At 41.8% G+C, this 24,243-nt stretch overlaps 1 protein-coding gene across 1 annotated transcript in view; it reads left to right on the top strand.

Moving 5' to 3' along the window:
- The window catches only part of Ccdc148 (coiled-coil domain containing 148), a 173,518-nt gene that overhangs the window by 141,747 nt on the left and 7,528 nt on the right, over positions 1-24,243 (top strand). The window lies entirely within an intron of this gene.

Raw genomic sequence — 24,243 nt, forward strand, 5'->3', positions numbered from 1 at the left:
TCCCTCAGGTCTGTTATAGGGAGACAATTTAAGGGAAGGGGCTATAGCTTGGTGATATAGCACTTACTTAGAAAAAAAACAATGTAGAAGAACTTATAATATAATGATCTATTTAAATTAATATCAACAATGTCTTTAAAAGTTATAAAGCAGTTCCTTCCTACACTTAAAGTTTCATCCTATATCACCCAGCAAACAAATCAAAGCAATAAGAGCTCTTCATGGACTTGATATTTTCCTGAATCTGAACCTTACTGTTGCATCCCCGTACTGTTTCCTGAAAGCCTATGTACAACCATAGCCCTCTGTAGGCCAGATAACCTCCTGGCTTCCAGACTCTGCTCTGGTTTTTCATCCTTGACCTGGTGTCTTCTCCTAAGGAGTCATTTTTGAGGATAAAGCTGTTTCTTTGATTTTTTTTTTTCTCATTGCAATGAAAGTTTTCACCTGCTCTCATTCCTTAGGGAGGAGATGGCCTTGAACTTTAAGGCTTTCCTGTTTTGTTCAACAAAACCCTTGATGTTTGCATGGCTGGTAACATGCAAATGGAAGCTAGGGTAGATTTAAACCAAGCTTATGCTTAGTTTTTCTGTTCCTCACACCATACTCTCAGGATGGTAGTTCTATATGGTCATTTGTAAATGGAAATAAAAGCTTAAAATCATAGCAAATATTACTCCCTGAAGCTATCTTCTAAAGGATCAGTGATACTTTCCTCTCTCTTCAGATTGCAAAACTCTTAGTATTTTACCCAAAGTCTGATAAATTCCCAGGTACCACTAGGAGATAAAGCAAAGGCAATAACTAGCACTTGTCTAAAACCATCACTAATGACTATCTGGGAGACCATGCTTTCTAGCATAACTCGGAAAACAATGACTATAGCAGCCTCAGAGTTGGGCCATTTCTTGTAGAGGATCAGAGTTGACTCACCACCTCTAATAAGGGAACAGAGTGGTGGTTAATTGCTAGATCCACCAACCTATTTAATTTATGAACTTGATAATTATTGTTGAGAGTCTTGTGATACTGCCATGAACAAAAACATATATCCCTGTCTTTAGAAGCCCCTTGGCCTAGTGGGAAGTTAAGATACACTTGGTAAAGGACAAGCATCAGCTGCTGTGAGGATGGCATTAACCAGGCAGGGTATGGCAGAGATGAGTCAGAAGACTAAAGGAATGGCGAATGTCCTTCTGACTAGATGTCCATGGCCCTTTAGAGAAAATTTTACCCAAAAATCTAGTTCAGAGAAAAGCTTATTTAGAGAGAAGAGACTGGCAAGTAAAGGCCGTGTTATGGAAATCCCTTGAAAGCCTTAAATCTGGGAGATTCTATTAGGGTAAATTCTAGTGATTTTGACAAGTTGCACATAACTAATTTGCTTAAGCAATTAATGAATGAACATAGTACCTTATACTTTTAAATTTTAAAGGCAACAGCTTATTTATGATGCATTATGGAGATTACACCGATTCTATGATGCTAGAAGAAAGAACCTTGTGTAGAAATTGTATTGACCATTGGAGTGTGCTGTGGAATGTCAGTTGAAGATGCGTTACATTCCTTTATGCTGTGGAACATTTGTTTAATGATGCAAAGATGTATTGCATTCTTTTATGTTGCATTTGTTTAACTCTTTGAAGCTGTGTTACTTTGCCTGTTTAAAACACCTGATCGGTCTAATAAAAAGCTGGCTGACCAATAACTAGGCAGGAGAAAGGACAGATGGGGCTGGCAGTCAGAGGAAATAAATTGGAGAAATCTGGGAAGAGAGAACGATTGGGGAGTGAGAAAAGGAGGAGAATGTGACATCAGGGGCCAGCCACACAGCCACACAGCCAGCCATAGAGTAAGAACTAAAGAAAGGTATATAGGATAGAGAAAGATAAAAGCTCAGAGGCAAAAGAGACAGGATAATTTAAGAAAAGCTGGCTGGAAATGAGACAAGCTAAGGCTGGGCATTTATAAGTAAGAATAAGATCCCATATGTTTATTTGGGAGCTGGGTGGGGGATCCTCCAAAGAATAAAGTATAAAAACAACCAATAACAGGAGTGCAATTGGTATAGGAAGATCTTCATGTTAATACTGAAATAGATTCAAATGGATTAGACACACTGATAGATGGGCAAGTTGTCAGGGGAAGCAGTTTATGTGAGGCCCTGGGGTGTTCTGCAGCCTACGGAATTCAGGAACATCACCAGGACAGAATTTTAAGTATCATGAATCTGAGATATTTTATCCTTATCCTGAGGTTATATAAACTCACTGCTTTGGGTAGCCTCAATAAAGATGATTTACAGTTAAATTTAGAAACTTTGACTCCAGTTGGCTTAGTTGGCAAAGTACTTGTCACACAAGTGCAGAGACTTGTGACATAAGAGCCTCAGCACCCCCACAAAAAGCCAGGCACACTGGCTCATGTATACAATCCCTGTGCTGGGGAGACAGAAACACGGGCAGATCCTTGGTGCCTGCTGACCAGGCAGTGTAGCTGAATCGATGAGTTCCAAGTTCAGTGAGAGACCCAGACTCTGCAAATAAGATGGAGAGTGAGGGAGTCACCCAGTGTTGTCCTGTGGTCTACAGATGCAAAAGCGCACACACACACATACACACACACACACACACACACACACACACACACACACTAAATAATAATAATAATAGTAATAATAATAACATGCATGCATGTATACCAACAAAGAAAGAAATATAGTCTTTATATTTATTTGTAGAGAAAATGTATCTACCCTACATCCTACTGACTATCTGGGGGTTAATTTATAGTAATAAGATTCTCTACCTTCAAACTAAGATTCTAGGCATCACTGATTAAAATAGTTGATTAAAAACATAAGAGAAAAATAATCCGAAGATAATTTCTTTTACTAAATTCCTCTAAAGTTCTTTTGACGAAGTGCTGTAAGTTGAATCCCCTTTGGCTTGCTCACACTGGAAACAGAACAATGATTTCTCTGTAGAAAGTTCCCAATCGCTCTCCAGGATCTCACAGTGTGCCATTAGCCTTATCGCTGCTATGTGAGGAGTCCTACTTTCTTTAGATTTCCTGAGTCAGTTTTCTGCTCCTGTAATAATGTCTGCTGACCTTCTCTGGAATTCCTTTTTCAGAACTCAAGTATTGATTCCAAGACATACAATGATCATCCTCTCAAGCTTTAGTGGATACTAAGCTGAACTTAAAGTTATTTTAATTTGAAGTTTGCCAGCCCAAAGTAACAGTGCAGCCACTGTTTAAAACACAGAGGTCCACACACATGCAAACACATGTGCAGATGTACACACAGTTGACACAGATGCAAACACGTGCAGATGCACACATAGTGGGCACACAGGTGCCAACTCATGTGTAGATGCACACATATCTAAAACACAAAGTTTCTGTAAGAGAATTTAAAAGTATTTTCCTTTATTTCTACTGTGTGTGTGTGTGTGTGTGTGTGTGTGTGTGTGTGTGTGTGTGTGTGCTCTGCCTGAGTGTATGTCTGTGCACCACAGGTGTACAATGCCCATGGTGTTCATAACTGGTACAGGCAGTTGTGAGTTTCCATGTGGGTGCTGAGAATCAAACCTGGTGTTCTTAACTAATGAACAGATAGAAAATTTCCTGTAAAAGATTTCTTTAACATCAGCTTCGAGAGGAAGTCCAGTAAGTAAGTCAATGTGAATGTTATTTATGTCAGTTGTTTGGATATAGGTCACATTTCCACAGACCTTGGCTTAAGGCATGTTGGACTCCATAGAAGGAAATCAGGTTTTGAGAAGTGGACAAGTTTGAAGTAAGAATGGGAAATTTAACCCCTACCTTTAGTATAGTTTTGTGGTTTTCTGTCTTAGTGCTAAGTCAGTCCATAGGCAATAATGTACTGGTAATACCTAATATTTGCCAACTGGTCGGCCCTAGAAGGTGTTAAAGTAAGTCCTAGTTTGTATTTTGCACCAATTTCAGCAGTGTGGATACCTCTGTCATTTCAAATGACTAACTGGTTGTCACTAAACACAGAGTTCATAAGAGGTGTGCAGTCATATACTATTACATTTTATTTTCACCATACTGATTTAATAATGGGCATCATTAACCTCAGACATGGATAATTTGAAAATTAGTAAAATAACCAGGAAGTGGTGGGCTTTAATTTTTTAATATCTTTTTTAAAATATAGGTTATTTCATCATAAATTTATATAATTTAATGTGTAATAATGGACATGTTTAAGAACTGGCTTGCATTTGTCCTAACATTTAAGAGTTGGTTCCTGCTAGCTGATATGGGGCTCTTACAAATGTCTGTGTCCCTACCCTCCCTAGCAAAAGGAAGAAAGCACACAACTAAGCCCCCGGAGGAGAGCCTGGTGAATCCCTATGTATTGCCATGCAAGGCCTAGTGTCAAGACTCAGTGTGCCATTATCAGCTGTGCCATCTCCCCATGGCACTTTCCCAAAATGCCAAAGTTGTGCTCAGCAGATAATTTACACTTGTCCAGGCTTGTGGGGGCCAGTTTGAAGAAAATGAGTGACAGCTGGAGAACTTTGAGGTCTTGAGTACTAAACTAAAGAGGCCGGGAACAGAGGGGATGCTCCTTCTTTCCTGGCTGCTTCCTAATGCAGATGACTTTGGAAGCCAAGTAAATCCCAAGATGTGCTGAGCACGACCTTTAAAAAGTGATTTACCGGGTAATCTATGACCACAAGGAGAGTCTCTGAGCTGGGGATGAGAGGCACTTCTCAAGGATGTAGCACATATTTTGACAAGTGTTTTACAGTCTCCAGGAGAAGCTTGGCAACAGACACAGTCCTCAATTTTAAGAGACAGGCAGGAGCTCTCAGGAGGCAATATCGAGTAGGAAGGACAGAAATACTTGGTGTTTATATCAGTTTCTTTCCTTGTCACTGTCACCTAATGCTTTACCAGAAGCAACCTAAGGAAGGGAGGATTTGGTTTGTTCATGCTTTGAGAGAATTTAAGTCCATCCTGGTGAGGACTACATCTCCTTGGTCATAGGAGTGTGAAGTTGCTTTCTCATCTCCTAACAGACATGTGACAGAGAAAGAAGGCCAGCTTTCTCTGTCCTCCCTTTGTATTTCACTGAAGGACCCCTGTGTAAACAGTGGTGCCACCCACATTCAGGCCAAATCTTAGCCAATTAGCCCCCTTCAGACACACCCAAAGGTATACTTCATTTAATGTTCTAGGTGTTTCTTAATCCAGCCAGGTTGTCAACCGTTGCAGTGGCAAATTAATGCTAACTAATGGTGAATCTCCATCTCCAGTTATAACTGGCTAATAGACATAATGTAGGATTTAGGGTTGTAGCATCATATAAAATTATCAAATGTTTTAGAAAGTAGAAAGTAACAAGAGTCATAGTAGACAGTGTCTTGGAATTTTGGAGGGGATATGATGTTCAAATATGGAGAATAAGCCAGTGATTATCAATCAATTGTAAATAGCAACAATGAGCAAAGAACAGGTCATTCTTCCTAGTGGGTCCATGTAGAACATGGGAGAAGGAGGGTTTCACACATACCCAAGACCAGCAATAGAATGGGTCCCAATAAAAACAAATTGAAACTTGAGCAAATCTATCAGTGTGAGCCTGGGAGGAACAAGCAGCTTTGGGGACATAAACAACTAACTAGAGGGTATTACAGGAACTATCACAGTGGATGACATTGTGTCCATCATTGTCAAGGCAGGCAGCAGACAGGCATGGAGGCTGGAGCAGGAGCTGAGGGCTCACATCTTCAACTACAAGCAGAAAGCAGAGTCAGCAAACTAGAAATGGCACAAATCTGTAAACTCTTCATGCCTGCCTCCAGTGACACACTTTCTCCAACAAAGCCTCCCCAAACAGTGCCACCAACTGGGGACCAAGCATTCATTTGCTGCAGACTATGGGGGACATTGCATTCAAACTACCACAGGATGTGAGAGGAAGAAGAGCTGCTTTCAGTCAGAAGAGGGCAAACACTTGCAGCTACTACCAAGTGGACTCTGGCCCAGGCATCCTAAATCATGACAGCAAGGGAGAGTGCAGTATCCAAGGCACTAGTCATCGGAATAATTTCTAGCTCTCTGGTGCCAAGTTCCCTTGCATTTCTCATACAATAGGCTTCAATCCTAGCAAGGCAAAAGATTCCACACTCACACTACAGCACATGGCAGGGTTCTCCCTGCAGAGAGCCCAGGGTAGACCCAAGGGACTGCATTTTACAAATGGATTGTAGTGAAGCTGGCTTTCTGCCCACTTCTGAGAAACACAATATAATTAAGCCCAGTCCCCTGCTGATGAGACAGGTCTGGAAACACTGTGTTGAACAGGCACAGTTTTGGCAGTCACTCTGGGAGAGCAAGCGCTGGCCCCTGTGAGGAGCCTCACTATGACAATTAACTTGTGGCAGTTGCCTGGAAACATCTCTTCCTTTTACTTGGTTCTCCTAACTTCAATTTTTAATTCTGCCTTGTTCCCTTATGCTTAATACTATATATATTATTCCAAATACTTCTTGAATAATTAAAAAATAACATCTAGTCTATAGATAAGGAAAATGGCACTGTTGAAATATTAGTTGAATGGTAAGTTATTTTTATAGAAAATATATATAAATAAATATACACACATATATATCTTTAAAATTAAGTTTTTAACACAAATAGGAGATTTTAAAATACAGGATACTTCTTATATACTTAATATGCTTGCACATTTGTGGCATTCCTACAAACACTCAGCTGTCTGCATTTATAATGCGATTTATTAATTGAAGAGGGAGCAGTCTTAAGTGTCCATCCAATGTGCAGAGAATTCTTGTCTTTGTTAAGCTTTTGTCCCTCTTTAATCTCTCAGCATTTTCAAATCCCACAAACAGAAAAGGGTTATCATCACAGGGCAAGCATGCGTGGGCTTGAAAGCTGTAAATGTTTTCAAAGACCTGGACTTTCTGGGGCTTGTTTTTCCCTCTCACTCAGGTTTTGGTTAATCAAAGCCTACTCCACAAAGCCTCCCTTCTGAGGCCATCCATAAGTGACCTCACTTCGGAGCAGCCTCAGGTTGGGTTTCCTCCAGTCATGGGGGTGAGTGGTCTATTTTCGGAAAGACTTGTTTCTGTCTGCTTTGATGCCACTTTGGCATGGGATAACTCTAAGGCGTAGAGCCGGAGCTGTCTACACAGGATGTTTCTGTCTAAAGAACACATGCAAGGAGGAAATATCTGTCTGCGTCTGGCTACAGTGATAAAATTATTTTCTAAGCCCAGGATCTCAGCAGAGGACAGATTTGTTGATGACAATCTTTGGGAAACCAGGGGCATCATATCAGAAAGGTATATATTCAAAAGGAGGCCCTCGGGAATATTCTTGTTGAAATAACAAGGTACATTATTTACTTTCTTAAGACGGCTGCTCACATTGTGTTCACCATCAGGAAGCAAGCAGATAGTAGAGAGAAAGGGGGCTAGGCTATCAAACCTCAAGACACCCCTGTCCCAGATTCCCTTCAGCAAAGCTACACAGCCTTCCCAAAGAGCACCTTTGGCTGGGAACAAAATGTTCGAACACGTGAGCCTCTAGGAAGCCATGTCGCATTCAGACAACAGCACACAAAGTTTGACAGATATGAACTGAGACATCTGAAAGAGGACAATTAATATAATGCAGGGCCAGCAGTTGGTAATGATGCTTGCTGTTCAAGCCTGGCAACTGAGTTCAATCAATGGAACCCGTGTGAAGGTAAAAGGGGAAAACCAACTTCACAGTGTTGTCCTCTGATCTCCACATGGTGTATCAGGGCCTGTGCATTCACACACAAATAATAAAAACGCAGGCATTTTCTGAAAGAAAGATCATCCTGCATAGTCTGTGAAGAGCCCGTGACCACCCACCGTTCACACCTGCCACAAGGTTAGAATCATAGCCATTGACGCCACTCGGTCCCAGGCAATGGGACCAATTGCCCAGCAGCTTGGGTTAGAGAAAAAGCCCCCCCCCCACGCCCTGTGCTTTTAAGGTTCAGCACTGGTACTCCCTTTTCAGCTTCATATGGAACCTCACTGTTTATAGGGCTCATGTTTAAGCTCCATGGGGGTGGGATGGGGAGCCAGGTTCTCTGGTCCTGGTCACTGTGTATTTGGAAAGGGAGATGACCTTCTCTGGTAAGGAACATTTCAAGTTGATCCTCTACTCTGTGAAGAATGTGGACAAGGAGGCACAAGCCTATTTCTTGGTGCCTTTTGCCAGCTATATCAAAATAGACTGATGTTTGGCTAGTCTTTAAAATAAAATTTTGTTAGAGTTAACTGTCAGCAACTTGCATGAGAACACCTCCTCTATGTGTTTTCCAGGTTTCCCTTTCCCTATTTATTCTCCACTTAGGATTTGCTTAAAATTCTGGCATAGCATTAAATTTTACAAACTGCATTATTTATTGGAAGGCAGTTCACTATATTCCTCTGGTCTATGATGTTGCTTCAGAAGCTCCTGCATTTTCTCTGAGAGGTATCCCAAGAGACGCCCTGTGGAAGATGGGAGAGGATGTATCCCATTTCACATAGAAAAGGAAACCATGGGGTTTCTGCAGCCTCATTTCTGCTCATACCCACTCACGCTCGGTGCTAGAGTTACCTTGGTGCGATGCCAGGGGCACAGCTTTTGCTAAAGAAAAAAATGGTCATTTAACCCAGGGCTTGATCTGGAAGGCTGGGTCCTCAGGCAGAGAGAAGCCTGTCCCGGGAGGCACAGTGTGGGCAGAGCCATTGAAGAAGCTGCCTGACATTCTAGTGGGAACAAGAGTGAGTCAGCTTTGAAGGTGCTAAGTGAAAAGTGCCCTGGTAAAGCCACAACCAATATTCGTATATTTCAAACGGCTAAAAGAAAAGGTGTGTGTGTGTGTGTGTGTGTGTGTGTGTGTGTGTGTGTGTGTGTGTGCAGACCTGAGGGAAACCTCAGATGTTAAAGTGCCAACCACAAGTATGTATGTGTATGATTTATATGTATATGTTCATGTATGTGTGTGTGTGTGTGTGTGTGTGTGCATGTTTGTGTGATGTTGTTAGGTTTCTTCTACTTCCCCTTTTATTTTTGGAGGCAATGTCTCTCACTAAATTTAGAGGTCACCTAAGCAAGGCTGGTTGGCAGTGACCACCAAGGATCCTCCAGTACCTTCCACACACATCCCAGCACTAGGACACTGGGGTTTTAAGAACATTGCCACCATGCCCAGCTTTTTTCACTAGACCTTTATGTTTGCAAGACAAGCACTTTACCAAATGATCTGTCTTCCCAACCCTCACCAAAGAGTTCTGATGTCATAAACATTTTAATAATATTCTTACAGTAGAAATAAGAAAGGTTACTTTGAAAAAGAAAGAAAGAAGAGAACAAAAGCAAAAAAGAAGAAAAGGCAGTAACCTTCCCCAAAGGTGTTTTATGAAAGTAAATTTGTATGCATTTTTTTTCTGATCATTTCCTAGGCTGAAAGAAAATCAAGGTTGACTGCATTGCCGTGGGCAGCTGAATCACTATAAAAAAAATCTCTGGTCCTTTTGATGTTTGCCGTTTACAAAAGTTCTGAGAGGCATTGGAAGGAAGGAAGAGAAGGAGAAGAGGGTTTGAAGAAGTGTTGAGAAGCCAGGCTTTACCACTCTTGTTTATACTTAAATGGTTCACTGGAGGGCAAGGGATGGACTGCTTTTGTTGTGTTGGGGCTGCATCTTCTAACAGGCCTGTGAAGTCTGGACACTAGCTCCAGTGTCGTGGTTCAGAGTCTACCTTAGACACATGGTGCCCGCTAAAGCCTGTTATTACAAGGAATGAAAGGAGATAAGGTCCACTGAAGGACTGGAATTTGATAGCATGGCAGCATATTTTACTAGCATAGTTTGTGTAAGTTCTATGCTTACAAAACACATCTTTTGGATCTTTAGTCATTCAAAACCTTATGGATCTTTTGAGGATTCTACTAAAGCAGTGGTTCTCAACCTTTCAATACAGTTCCCTGATGGGAGATGTCATTCTGTATATGTTTCTCATACTGGTTAATAATAAAGCACTGTTGGCCAATAGGAAAGGAAGATAGGAGGGACTAGGAGACAAGGAGGAAATAGGAAGTAGTAAGGAGGAGTCAAGATGGAGAGACTGGGGAGACCAGATGCCTGCCCCACTCCCCGGTAAGGAGGCCACGTGGAAATACATAGATCAGCAGAAATGGGTTAATAACTAAGGCAGAGCTAGCCAATAAGAAACTAGTAACTGGCCAACAGGATTATATCAAATACAGAGTCTCTGTGTATTATTTGGGGCTGGCGGCGCAGCTGCCGGACAAGAGTGGCGGCGGGTGGAAAAACGATAGTCGTTACAAATGGCGCCCACGTGGCTAATAAGAACTTACACTTAAATTTTAACAAAAGCTTAAGAAAGGGTTTTACAAACAAAAGAACAGAGACAAGCAAGGTTTCTTGGTAACAGCATTTTTCTCGGTTGGACTCTGACTTGCTAGAGACAAGCAGATATTCGCGCGGCTCCTTTAAGGGAAGGTTCCTGACTCAGCATAAACGGCAAAAAAACCGCACAGCTTTTAAATAACTCTGCTAACAATTTATTGGTGTGTATGAGAGATGGCAATGGCAGTGACCACATCTCCAAGCCGGCAGCATGCTTTCTGGGTGGCAGCGCAGACCAAGATGGTGAGCACAGCTTTCCGTGCTGGCGGTAAAAGTACCCGCCACCATCTTTGGTAAACCGTGGCTGACACAGTTATGACTTTCATTTTAGCAATGTTGTTGTTTACCAGATAAAAGACTTGTGGCCAGACGAAGATAAAGATTTACAGTAAAGACAGATTCATATTAAGAAAAACCTCTAAAGGTTTACAGTGTGTTTTAAAATATTCGTAGACATGAAAAAAAAATGGTTTTAAAGTGACAAAGAGGAACTGGGTGTTGTAGCACACGCCTTTAATCCCAGCGCTCAGGAGACAGAGGCAAGCAGATCTCTTGTGATTTCAAAGTAAACCTGGTATGCAGAGTGAATTCCAGGACAGATAAGTGTTACACAGAGAAACCTGTCTCAAAAAATAAAAAATAAAAGAAACGGAGTAATAATACACCCACGTAAAGATGAAAAGCTCAGAGAGAATCTGGTTACTGTATGCTATTGTGTTGTCTCTACCTTGTTTGACTGCTGAGAAAATAACAACAACTGATAAAGGAAATTCTGCTGCATTAATTCAATTTATATATTTTAAAAATGCTTTGACTCCAACATTTAAGTTCAAGGACAAGTTACTGGGGAAAAGGATTTCTATTTTTGTTTCCACAGAAAATGAAAAGCTGTGGATTCCTTGCAGACTAATGTGGTTTGATCAAGCCAGACCCCCTGAAACAGAGTTGCTGGTGATACAACGTTCAAAACAGCTTAAACAAGGCAGCCTTGCAGACTACAGCCAGGATTTCTGCATCTTCTTAGACTCCCCCATGACAGCGCCCCCTATCAGCAGGAAGTAGTTTGGAAAGAACGACGCCCAAATTCCCAAATATTTAAAAATGTTTGTTTTCATTTAAATGGACTTGGGTATAAATGGTTAATGATCACAGCCAGTTCTTTTTAAAGGTAAAAATGGAATTATGGTATAGATATGAATACTTTGTTTTGGAATGGATTTTCATTTATTGATACAATTTAATGTCAATTTTGTGAAATGTATATTTCTCCTCTTGTTTAGGTATTGTGTTTGCATAGCTCATTTAGAAATATAATGTATAATTTAGTACAGATTTTAGATAGTTACCTATGATAATTAGAACTTATAGTTAAGTTAGTTAGTATTTCTAGATATACAGACATATATTTGAGATAGATAGGCATTCTTCAAACCTTTCAAAGACCTACAGAATATGGCATTTAAAATGGTTTAGGGTTTTTCTTGACAATGAGACATAATTGTTCCTGGCAACACCACCTGCGTCAGAAAGGAAGATGAAGATGGACATTGAAGAAACTCATTATGGAGTTTACTTCCAATATGGCAAGACTAGCCATTTGGACAAAATACTGCTCTTGTCTGGACTGTTTGACTTTGTGCTATATAAACTGGACATGCAGGGCCCACAGAAAAGTGATTGCTGATTCACGATGGACATTGCTACAGAGTTCCTGCTTCATGGAAGAGTCTGCAAGACAGTATGCAGGACACAGAGAAAAGTGACTGATAAACTGCCAATACAAGAAGACAGTTTAAAGTTTCCTGCATTGCTGAAGAGTCTGCCAGACACACTATGGCCTATGGGCTGAAGATGGAAGATTACAAAAGAACTTTGGGTGACCAGGCAGTGAGTTGTCTCTGTCATTTCTAGAGTTTATACTATCCTTCTGTGGTCTTTGAGGGACTTGAAGACAGAGAGTTATGGTTACAGTTTTCCTTAGTATTAAAGATAAGTTACTTAGACTTTAGACACACAAAGATATGATAGATGATGGAATATTTTCTTCAAATCTTGCTAAATGTTAATGGACTAAATAGTGTTAACTGTGATTCTTATTTGATAACTGTTATGTGATATATTTTGCTATGTTAAGGTTAAAACCCTTCTTTTTATTTAGACAGAAAAGAGGAGATGATGGGAGAGGTCATTCTGTATGTTTCTCATACTGGTTAATAATAAAGCACTGTTGGCCAATAGGAAAGGAAGATAGGAGGGACTAGGAGACAAGGAGGAAATAGGAAGTAGGAAGGAGGAGTCAAGATGGAGAGTCTGAAGAAAGCAGTATGCCGCCGGCTCCCTGGTAAGAGAAATACATAGATCCGCAGAAATGGGATAATAATTAAAGGCAGAGCTAGCCGATAAGAAACAAGTAACCGGGCCAACAGTATTGTATCAAATACAGAGTCTCTGTGTATTATTTGGGGCTGGCGGCGCAGCAGCAGGACTAGACCTGGCGGCGGGAGGAAAAACCCCTACACGTTACAGTTCCCCATGTTGTGGTGACCCCCAACTATAAAATTATTTTGTTGCTACTTTATAACTATAATTTTGCTATTATGGATCGTAATGTAAATATCTGATATGCAGAATATCTGATATAGTTGTGACCCACAGGCAGAGAACCATGGTACTAAATCATCCTCCAGTGAAACTTAAGTATTCATGTTTATACTTTTCTTGCCTTCAAAGACATTGTTGGTTTTGTTTTTCATTTTACAGTGAAAGTTGGAGAACTTAAGAAAAGCTTCTATTTTGTTAAGCAAGCCTGCCTATATCATGCGTAAGCCTTCTTATACAGACATTAAAATGGCCATTTATCATCTTACAGGTTTTTAAAAACTCAAATGCATGTTAGTCATGGAGCTAAACCAAGTCTGTCATCAACCCATTCAAAAGTTCAAGACCCGCTGTGCAAATTTCCTCATGGTGCCAGGGCTCACATGGCAAGTTCTAGCTCCTTTTCTTACTTTTCAAAATCCAGTGTTAGGCTCCACCACTGTCCACCTGGAGGGTATTTCCCATTACTCTGTCACAGCAGTATGCTTGCTTATGGCTGTGACCAAATACCTGGCAGGGAGAAACTTAAGAAGGATTTACTTCTTTGGGGGCACCAACCAGTTCCCAAGTCATGACACAGAGACTTTGAATGTCTGGCTTAGTTTAGGCATGTTTTCCGGCTAGCTCTTCTAGCTTAAATTAACCTGTTTCTCTTTGTGTACCTTTTGTCGCGGGGCTTACTACCGTTCTTACTTCTGTGTATCTTACTTTCACTGCTTCTCATGTCTGTTTGTGTGGTGGCTGCCTGGCTTCTTGAGCTGGGTGTGTCCCTCTTTGTCTCCTCTTCCTTCTTTTTCCTTTTGAGCCTAGATTTCTCCTCCTATTTATCCTCTCTTCTTGCTAGCCCCGCAAGCAAGTGTAGTTATTGGCCAGTCAGCTATTATTAGACCAATGAGGCAGGGAAGGTGAAACAGACACAATGTACACATCCTTATGTTGTTAAACAAAAGTAACACACCTTTACACAGTTAAAGTATAAACAAATGCAGCATATCTTTGCCTAGTTAAAGCAATATCCCACAACAGTTGACAGCTCGAGAAGCTTCAAGCGATCAGGGCAGGAAAGGCAATATTAGCAGCATTGGCCCTTGACTGTGGCAGCAGGAGAGTGAAGCTGCTTGTTCACATCTGAGTGTATCAGGAAGCAGAGAAAAGGAAATGCTAGCCCTTAGGTCATTTTTCCTTTGTTCCATTTTATTCAGTTAGGGACTCCTGCTCTGGAATTATGTCTCCCCTGTTTCAGAAGGATTTTGTCTCTTCAGTTAATCTTTTCTGGAAACACACTCAGACACACCCAAAGGCATGCCTCACTGGTGCCATAGACATTACATAATTCAGTTGAGTTTGTGATAAAAAAAAATAATAATAATTAACCATCACTTCAGAGTTTTTTATTTGCTCTGCAGATGTATAGTTGTTTTACATTTGTGCACATAGTGTTTTCATATGAAGAGCTTAGTAAATGAATTTGTTTTGGCAATAAGGCTAACAGTGGTCTGCCTGAATGGTCTTGTAGCTTTCAGTTTGTGACATAGGAAAAACAGTGTGTCACTGATGCCTGCAATGCTCCTCCCGAGTCCCAGTCTTAATAAGTCTGTCAGGTTTGGCTTTAAACTTTCCTGGTTGTTCAAAGAAATCAGATATGAGGTTTGTTCTCCTTCAATCCCTCTTCTCGTCCAACTCCTCAAATGATTAAATATCTGACAAAAGAATATTTACCTTATGGGTATAATGGGAGGTATATGTATCAATAATTTTTTTGTCATTTCCTGTTTCCTGGGGTAGTTGGTAGATGTTTGCATTGCTGTTTCACTTCGTTCACCATTCCTTTTGTCTTTCATTCAGTGGTGTTTATCTTTTATGTTCTGTGTACTTTGTTAGTTGTACCAAGGAATTTAAGCCATAGCCATTGTGTGAAGGAAATGCAATAGTAATGAAGAAAGGAATCCAAAACTATAGTGCATGCCAGTAAGTGAATATGTGAAAAGTCCTGCTGGCTCATAAAAGGCAAGAATCCCCAAACTGGATTCTACTGAAGAATTCTCTGTTATCAAATAAATTTAGACAATAAGCACATTAAGCCTTGCTCTTGAAGTTTCATTATGTACACCACCGAAGTGCTATAGATGATATGAGCAACTCTTCTGTGAAGACACCCTTTTTACTTCATTTTAGGGTTTCCAAAACTTACTTGCTCACATATATCATCTTCCACGTTACTGTGCTGTGGAATGTTTACATTCCATGAGTCATCAGATTGGGAAATGAAACAATAGGTGCTACATCCTTGCACAGCTGGGTTCTGGGAACCCTTACTAAGGCCAGTGAGGAGATGAAGAAGTGACAGACATATAGTCACAGAAAAGGGGATTGGGTGGTCTGGACTCTGATGGAGAAGCCACAGCACCTTGGAAACTCAGCATGTTTGTTATATACAGCCAAATAGGGAGGTGAAGTTGTATAGGGCTCAACAAGGAAATGGTATCACTAACAGAAATAATAGGGTTATTTCTACACGACTGAACTAGAAGGTAGGTTTAGCTGATCTGAGTGAGCTCCAGGCTCAGATCTTTCTGGCATAGTGACCTCAGAGAGGAAAGATTTTCTTTTTTTGGTACCTACAACATAAATTGCAAAGATTCTGACTGTCTCAACTGAAGCTCACTCAGATTCAACCACAGTGGTCATCACATAATATGTTACTACTACTACGACTACTACTACTACTACTACTACTACTACTACTACTACTGTCCCTATCTGATCACTGGAAATCCTTATTATCAGGAAGGGGATAGATTCTCTAAGTTAATCCCTTCCAAATATACATGGGTTAAGGAGGTACAATTCAGCAGGAGAGGATTGATAGTAGTTGGGTAGTGTGTTGGTTCCTTTTCTGTCATTCGGATAAGACACTCTACCAAGGCAACTTATAAAAGAACAAGTTTATTATTTAGGGCTTACAGTTACAGACAGAGTCTGTGATGGAAAAGTAGAAGTAGTAGGTGGCAGGCAATATGAAGACTCACATCTTAAACCACAAGTAGGAGGCAGAAAACACATTGGGAATGGCAAGGTTTTTTTTTTTTAAACCACACCCCACCCCCACTCTCACTCCCCCCACTCCCTACCCCCTGAGCAACATACCAGCTCCAACAAGGACACACCTCCTAATCCTTCCCAAACCAAATGGGGATCATGTATTTAAACTTATGAGCCTATGCGAGGCATTCTCATTCAAACCATCATAATGACCAACATGACTTAAGGAATGAATAGCTTATTTTGCCTTTTGGTTCCAGAGGGAGAAGGACCCATCATGGTGGGAAGCCATGGCAGCAAGCAGCAGGCATGGCAGCTAGAACAGGGGAAACTAGCTCAGAGCTCACATCCTCAACTGCAAGCACAAAACAAAGAAAACAAATTGGAAATAGGACCAGGCTTTATGCTCTCAAAGACTTCCTTCCCCCAGCCAGTGACAATTTTCCTCCAGTAAGACTGTTCCTTCTAAATCTCTCCAAATAGCCCCACCAACTGGGGACTGCATATTTCAGTAGAGGAGTTTCTGGGAGACAGTTCTCAACCACCATAGCGAGAGATTCAAAACAGCAGATGTCTACCACGGTGCGATTTAATTATTAACTTCTAGATTTGTCTGTAATAGACAGTTGGCTCTGATTTTCAATTTCTGTCTGAAAGAGAGGACTAAAAAGTCAACTATTTTAATGCTTAAGTCATTATTTTTAGAAGATAACTCTTACTTATGAGGTAGTTTCTAATTAATAAATCCAAATAGGAAGTCATCTCAGCCATTTCCCTAAATATATAAGAGACTTGCTTGGCCCCAAGACATCACATTGTTCAAAGTAACACATTCATTGGGTGATTCTCTATGAGTATTTTAGGTTGAAAGTTTTTAATTCCTGTTAAAAGGTATTATTAGCAATATAGACTTAAGTGGCTGCCCTTAGCTATAGTGATCCCCAAATAACTGATTGGACAGAATCTTGGCCCTACCCAAGATGCATGTGGCTCACCCCTGAGGAACTGCAAAGGGGCCTTTTGGGTTTCTGTTTAGACTTGTCATGAGTTGTGCCTAAGTTTTTACAAGGTGATGTAGGTTATATCAACTCTGCTCCTTGCCTATAAGTCAGTAGTTCTGCATTTAGCAACCCACCCTCCTCCGGCGTGGCAGAGTTGTTTTTGAGGGATTTGTCTGAGAGTAATCCTGAACTTACAGGAAGAAAGATAAAAAGATCAAAGGATTTGCAGCTTCTAAGGAGAGGGAAGTTCAAGGCTTTCGGTGAGTTGGCTACATTTGTCCAGTTTCTGAGATTTTTTTTTTAATTGAGGAAATAAGAAAATTGGTGTTGGGGTGTTGGAGGGACAGATGCAAAGGAGCTAGCAATAGAAAGAGGGGACACATTCCAAGAGAGAGAGAAAGAGAGAGAGATGAGTGAGCAGAGGCCAGACTGCAGCCAGCAGGGACCAAATGAAGAAAGGACAGCACAAAGGGAGTCAGCTTCTTTAACTATAAAATGATTCTGTAGAAAGAATAGAGACAGGGAGATAGTGTCAGACAAGAGTCAGAGCTGATAGATATATTTTTCACCCCACTTGAAGAACTTGTATGTATGGGAGAAGACCATGATTGGGGTGGTTAGAGACAGAGACCGAAACAAAAGCAAGAAAGAGGTCCCTTCCTGGAGCACAATACTAGTGAAGCAGCTGAGCTCATGGGTGTGAGATCCTAGGCTCGTGGAGAGGATGAGAGAAGATGAACCTTGGCAAAGGCATCAGGACAAGGCATGAGAAAGGAATGCCAAGAGCCTTTCCAGTGAAGCAGGGGACAAGGTTCTCTCTGCTCAGGAGGGGAATTACTTGTATGTGAACTAAGGAAGCCAAAATAAATGGAGTAAAGAATTTGTTTGTGGAATGTGTTGACTATCCTGTACAAGCTTTGAGTCAATATATAACATTCAACAAAGAATTAGGGCTGGGAATCATCAGGGTAGACATCCAAAGAAAAGAAAACAATACAATCGATGGATTTTGGTGACTGTGGGACTTTGGTTCCAAAGCTATGGAGAAAATGCAATAAAACCTGATGCTGTATGGGAGAAAAAGCAGAGGAAGAATTAAATACTGTAAATTTTAGGAGAGAGATGCTTTGCCACACATCTGGTACACAGTACCCAATGAACAATGTTGAGAAATGCAAAACGTGCTGAGCTAAAGCTGCAGGTAGGGTAAGACTAGCTGAGAGCAAGCGGGAAGCTGCTAGGGCCGTCCATAGGAATGAGTTCCCGGAGGTGTTCAGTCTGCAGCCTTTCTCAGCAGATAGAGTGAGCTGAGAGATTGGAGTTATCAACAGCATCTCCCATGGCAACAGTCATCACTGATGCTTAGCCCGAAGTTGGCCTAACGAAGTAGGTTGTATAAGAGGTAAGGCCAAAAAAAGGACTGTTGGTTACAGTTTCAAATAACTGTCTTTCAGTGGTGGATGTGACCTGTACAGCTTGTATGTGAGCCAAGGACCATGGTAAAGAGAGAGCCATGTAACTGCCAAATCGGTGGGGGAAATCTCTGATAGTGACTGGGGATCAAAGCAATCAACTCCCCTAGGTACCCACTATTTCACAGACTGCTACAGAAGTATTGTCACTTAGTAGCACTGGTGACAACTGAGGACAACTGTGGACAGGAGCAATTAAGAGTGGGGTCACAGAGTGTCCTCCAGGAGAGGGGAATTTATTGTCAACTGTGTTAAGATTTCCGGTACATGATTATTGGGAAAGCTCATGTTTTTGTCAGCTTTACTATTGTTTTCAAATCTCTGCAGATACCACAGTTTATATTCCCTACTCCCACTTAAAATATTATTGGCAGTGATTTGTGTAGGAAAAACTTTGAGGATATGTAAATATGTAAAAACGGATTACAGGAAGTCAGGTGGAAACAGGAATGGTTTTAGAAATGCGTGAATAAATAGTGGTAAAGGAAAGTGGCTTAGCATGGGTTAACATGGGGGACAGGCCAGTATGACATTTTCATCATCCTTCCTTCCTGGGCCCCTCTATTCACACCTGGTCCTACTTGCTCCCAACCCTGCATTCCCAAGTCCAGTCCATGTTCCAGCTCAAGCTGATTTGGGTATTTGGCTTAGAACTGATTATAAACAACAGGGAATCGACTTCACTTTCATTTGTGGGTTTTGCTAGTGGTGATAAAATATCCATCTTTTTTGCAGCTCAGAGGACAATTCCCAGAGAGAGCAGCTCAAGCCTCCTCTTTCAGGTGGATTTGCTTTGAGTTACTTTTTTCTGCCTTTACGCTAAATACAAGCCTGATGTTTTGTGCTGTCATCAAGATATGTTTTGTGCATCTGAGGGAAAAACAAGCTTTGTAACAGCCACTGTTAAGACTGTCCATCAGTGACACCAATCCAAACCTGAGAAGGCTGTGGTCACCCAGGGAGCCTCCCATCCATATGTTTTGGGTACACAGGCAGGTAGGAGAGGGCAGGGTCGAATGCCAATGGCACCATCAGAAATTTCTAGTTTGAATTGGACCTGAAGCATATAACTGTGATGTGTAGCACACAGATAGAAATAAGCCCTACCTAGGTAGTAATTCGTACCTGGTTTTGTCAGTAAAGTCCCTTTAATATATATATTTATCTGTGTTGTAGTCCGCAGAATGTGACCCCCAGGCCAGCAGTGTTTGTGTCATTCAGAAATGTACTAAAGATGCTGATTGCAGGCTCCATTCACTATCTTTGAATCAGAGGCCCAGAGCTAGCGGTAGCCAGCCGCCCAGCCTCCAGATGACTATTCTAGATGCAGGCTGAGCTGCCTGGCATTGTTTATTAGCATTGCTGGGAGAATGTCTAGCCAAGAATTAGTGCTTGGGCCCCACCAGTAGGATTTGAAGGAATTGGTAGTGTCCTGTTATCCATAAGTTCCAGTGGTTTTAATTATGGTCATAGCTAAGAACCATTGTTCTATAGTGATCCAAGAAATGGATCTCCAACCCAGAGTGGCAACTTAGTCATCTGTATACAAAGCAAACCGCAAATCATGTAAACCATGTCAGTGTGGGAGCATTTCTTTTCGTTTTCTCCACTGTTGTGTCCCAAGCACCTGAAGTGTTGTTTGACACTGAGGATGTGGGGCAACAGCAGTGTTGATGAATTGCATTGATACTCAGCTGGGAATTGGGTTCCTCGTTCTACAGACCAGCTCTGAGTACTCTTTGTTCTCGCCTTATGCACATCTGTACCAGGATGTCACCACCTTGAGTCAGGACTCACATAACCATTTGTGGGAATCTGTCTCTGCCGATACTTTCCCCATTGTTGAGTAGAGCCGATTCCCCTTCCCTAGGGCTGGAGGGGTGAAGCACAGTGGTGTGGTCCGGAGTTTCAGTGCTTGCTCTGGACAGACTCCTATTCGGAAGGAGCTGGCTCCTGACTCATCTCTGTTTTGATTTACACATTGTTGTCTGGGTAGCCTAGTGCTAACAGGAGGCTCTCCTCCATTTGGTGGAAAGAATAACCTTCTGAGTGAGCTTTGAACCCAGAGAGATGTCCCTACCGGTAAAACCCCATCCCCAAGATGGTGCTACTGAAGTCTCTGTGGCGGGGAGACCCTGGCACGTACCCGTTTAACACTGTCGCGTTGAATGTTCAAGTTCATGTTTTCAGCTCAATGGAGGAAGTTTGTTTATAAGCAGAGTTTACTCCAGCACAGCAAATCATTTTCCTGGTACACAGGAATTGGGGAAGTTCAGTGTTGGTTACTGTACCCCAACTAAAACTCTGCCTCTCCACTCTATTTCACCTCCTGCTTATGTTGTCCCTATGGTAATATTCTTGTTTCTAAATTGAAGTGCTCGCCCCACGGTGCCTTTCTTGGCAAGCCTTCCCCCCTTGTTTTCCATAGCTGCCTAGACTGTAGTTAGCCTCGTAATTCCAGATAGGAGGAAGACCTAGATTTTCATATATAAGCTTGCCTAGGTCTTACTGAAGCCTCCCTGACATCAGGCATTACTGTACCTTGTCCACTCACTTCTTAGAGTGCAGTACATATTTAAGTCTCCTCAATGATACACGGGCTCTCTACTTTTACCATCCCTCCAACCTCCTGAAGGCCTGCAGGCTTAATGTCCTCCTCAGATTATTGTGAGTGCCTGGCCTGACTTGGCTGCAGCTGTTGCTTGTGAACAGTATGATGTCTCTCCTCCCCCAAGAGAAGTTGCAAATGCCTGGTCTGCAGCACTTTCCACCTTTGTAGACTCAGGGAGTGTAAAATAGAATGAGAAATGAATGCAAGGCTCCTGTTTGGGGATTCAGTGCACAGCTTAAGAACTATTGAGTTTAGCCATTTCCTGACATTGACTTTCATAGCAACAGTTTAATTTGGAGAAAATCTGCTACCTCAAATGACTAAAAGTATTTATGTGGAAAATTTTCCAAATGATTGGCTTTACTGTGTTGCCATTTTCTTTCCCCATGAATATGTGAGTATTTGGCTTTCTCCCAAGAGTTCTTTTCTGCATCACCACTCTTCAGGAAAAGACAGTTTTCTATCCAGAGCTGAGGTCGCACCAGGAGTCTTCCTCTTTTAAGCAAAGTATTGTTTTGAGTTTAAGCCACAGCATCTGTAAAAATCGAGACTCACTATGTTGCACATGCCCTTGGATTTTCTCAAAGGTTAAGGTTGTCTGGATAACCCTGAGTACATTCCCGGGGGACTTGGGCTCCCTGAAGCCTGGCCCTCTTCCTGGCTCACACTTGCATCAGTCCTACTTGCATTGCCCCTCCTTCTTCCTTACCCTCTAAGTCTTCAGCCAGCTCACCACTGTCTGCTCTGGCCAGCATCACCAATGACTTCCCAAAATTCAGTGCAATAATAGCTTTGGATTACAGTCAAACTTTCTGTGGCAATTAGCATTTTAGGTCTCAATTGTCTTACCTTCTTGGGACTGTTTACCCTCCTTGTTTCCTTAAACAGTTTCCTCTTCCTTTGTCCCTTTCATAAGTATTGGTTTTTTTTTTTTTTTGAGGGGGGGATGAGTCCTACTCTATTTCTTTAAATTTAAAAAAAAGAAAATCTTTTAAAACTTTTTTCATTTATTTATATGTATATATGTGTGTGAAGACACACACACACATATATATTATAATATATATTTTTATATACACCTATATGTACACCTGCATGCCTGAAGAGGCACTTATTATAGAGGGTTGTGAGCCACCATGTGGTTGCTGGGGATTGGACTCAGGACCTTCGGAAGAGCAGCAGCCAGTGTTCTCTGCTGCTGACAGAGCCCCACAGCGTGGCTATCATACCTCCTTAGTCTGAACCCTTGTCACCCTTCATCTTCCCATATTTGTGTTTGGTCTTACTGGATCTCTCTTTGATTCCTTAAACCTAACACTGTCTCTCATTTCTGGACTTTCCTACGGTACTTTCTTTTTCCTAGTCCACTCCAACGTTCTCCCACTTGGCTGGAAGGGTTCCCTCTTTTGAGTCTCAGGTTCAGACTACTTCTCAGACATGCTCCCATGTCTGGCAATTGCTATAGCTTCTGCCTCATTGTCCTGTCAAAGACCCCTAAGGCAGCATCTCACAGTTGCTCCATCTTGAAACTTCCGTTGGAGTGCCTGCTATGCCATGATGGGAGCATATCACCCATGTTGCCTGGTCACTGCACATGACTGTTTCAATATTTGATTCATGGCTATCACGGAGTTCAATAAATATCTATTAAGTGGAAAATGATCCTCAAACATGAACTGTCACCAACCTTCTCCATGATACAGTTATAAATAAATGCCATAATCTCATCTGCAGTTTCTTCCTCACTAGTCACGCTCCCCTGTCAGGAATGACTATTAGTTTCCCACAAAGCAGACAAAAACTTTGTTGCAGACAAAGCAACCTATATATCCCACAGGAAGAGAAACTTTCCAAGGTTCTGAGAATTAGCATATGGTAATTGGCAAGTCCCAGGGTATCTTTTAATTGAACCTTTGCAGAAGTTCACTTAGCTTGTACTCAGTGCTTAAATTGAGTAGAACCTCATTAAGGAGGTTGTGTCATGTCATGCCTTAGTGAAAATGGAGAGGATGGGAAATACAGCTTCCCACAAGGAGGCAGGGAGCCTGCTGATCTGTGGCTCTTGCATCCACAGGTTGGGTTGGTACTGACTCCTGACACTGAAGAGGGTAATAGTATGGACATGACCTTCAAAGAAGGCTGGGATGGCCCTTCTTAGATCTTGTTGTGACATTTTTGTTTCACGTGCTTTCCTTCTGTCCCCCTCCCATGCTTCTCCTTCATTGCCACCTCATGAGCACACAGAATGCCCAGAGCATCTCTCCCAGAAGCACATCTAAAGAAACAGTGTGACTGGCAGGCTGAGTCCACCTCGGCATTCCCTGATCTCCCTGCTACCATTTGCTTACTCTTTCCCATGCTCTCTGTGACTACTATAAGGCAAGAGAGGTGGCCACTCTCGGGTGCCAACCCCACACTGACTTCCCCGGCCTCTCTGCTCTCACACTCCTTGCTTCCCCAAATCCTCATCTTCAGGACCCAGATCAAATGTTCTCCCCCATGAAGCTTTTGTTATCACCCGAACTGTGCCCACAGCAATCCAGCAAGTGGCCATCCCATTTTTCTCTAACTCCAGGAAACTAGATTTGTACCTCCCTGCAAACTCCCTGTTTGGTTCTTAGGCATGTCTTGCTTCTATGCTTAGGTATAAACGTCCAAGGAAGACTTTTCCTCAGCGTGCCCACACTGTCTAGCACAGTAGGTGTTTAGGGGCAATTGGTGTAGGAGGAGAGATCTAGGGAGGAGGACTGCACAGAGGTTAATTGCAGGGGCCGAGAGAGTGGAGGCTAAGCTTGTGTGCTGAGAACAGTCATTCCAGGTTATGTTTCTGCTCTGCTACTTAATGAGCAGGAGGCTTTGAACAAATTACACCATTTGTCTGAGCCTCCATTCTGTATCTTTTAAAAGACAAAATTATACATGCAAAATTATATCCCTACCTATGACTGTTGTGAAGCCTGAAAAAGAAATCACAAAGCACTTAGCACACGACCTTTGCCTCCCTAGCACTCAGTGAATATCAGAACCAAAGCACAGAAGGTCTAGCGGAAATGCCGCCA

Source organism: Phodopus roborovskii, unplaced genomic scaffold (assembly GCF_943737965.1).
Source record: "Phodopus roborovskii unplaced genomic scaffold, PHOROB, whole genome shotgun sequence".
Lineage (NCBI taxonomy): Eukaryota > Metazoa > Chordata > Mammalia > Rodentia > Cricetidae > Phodopus > Phodopus roborovskii.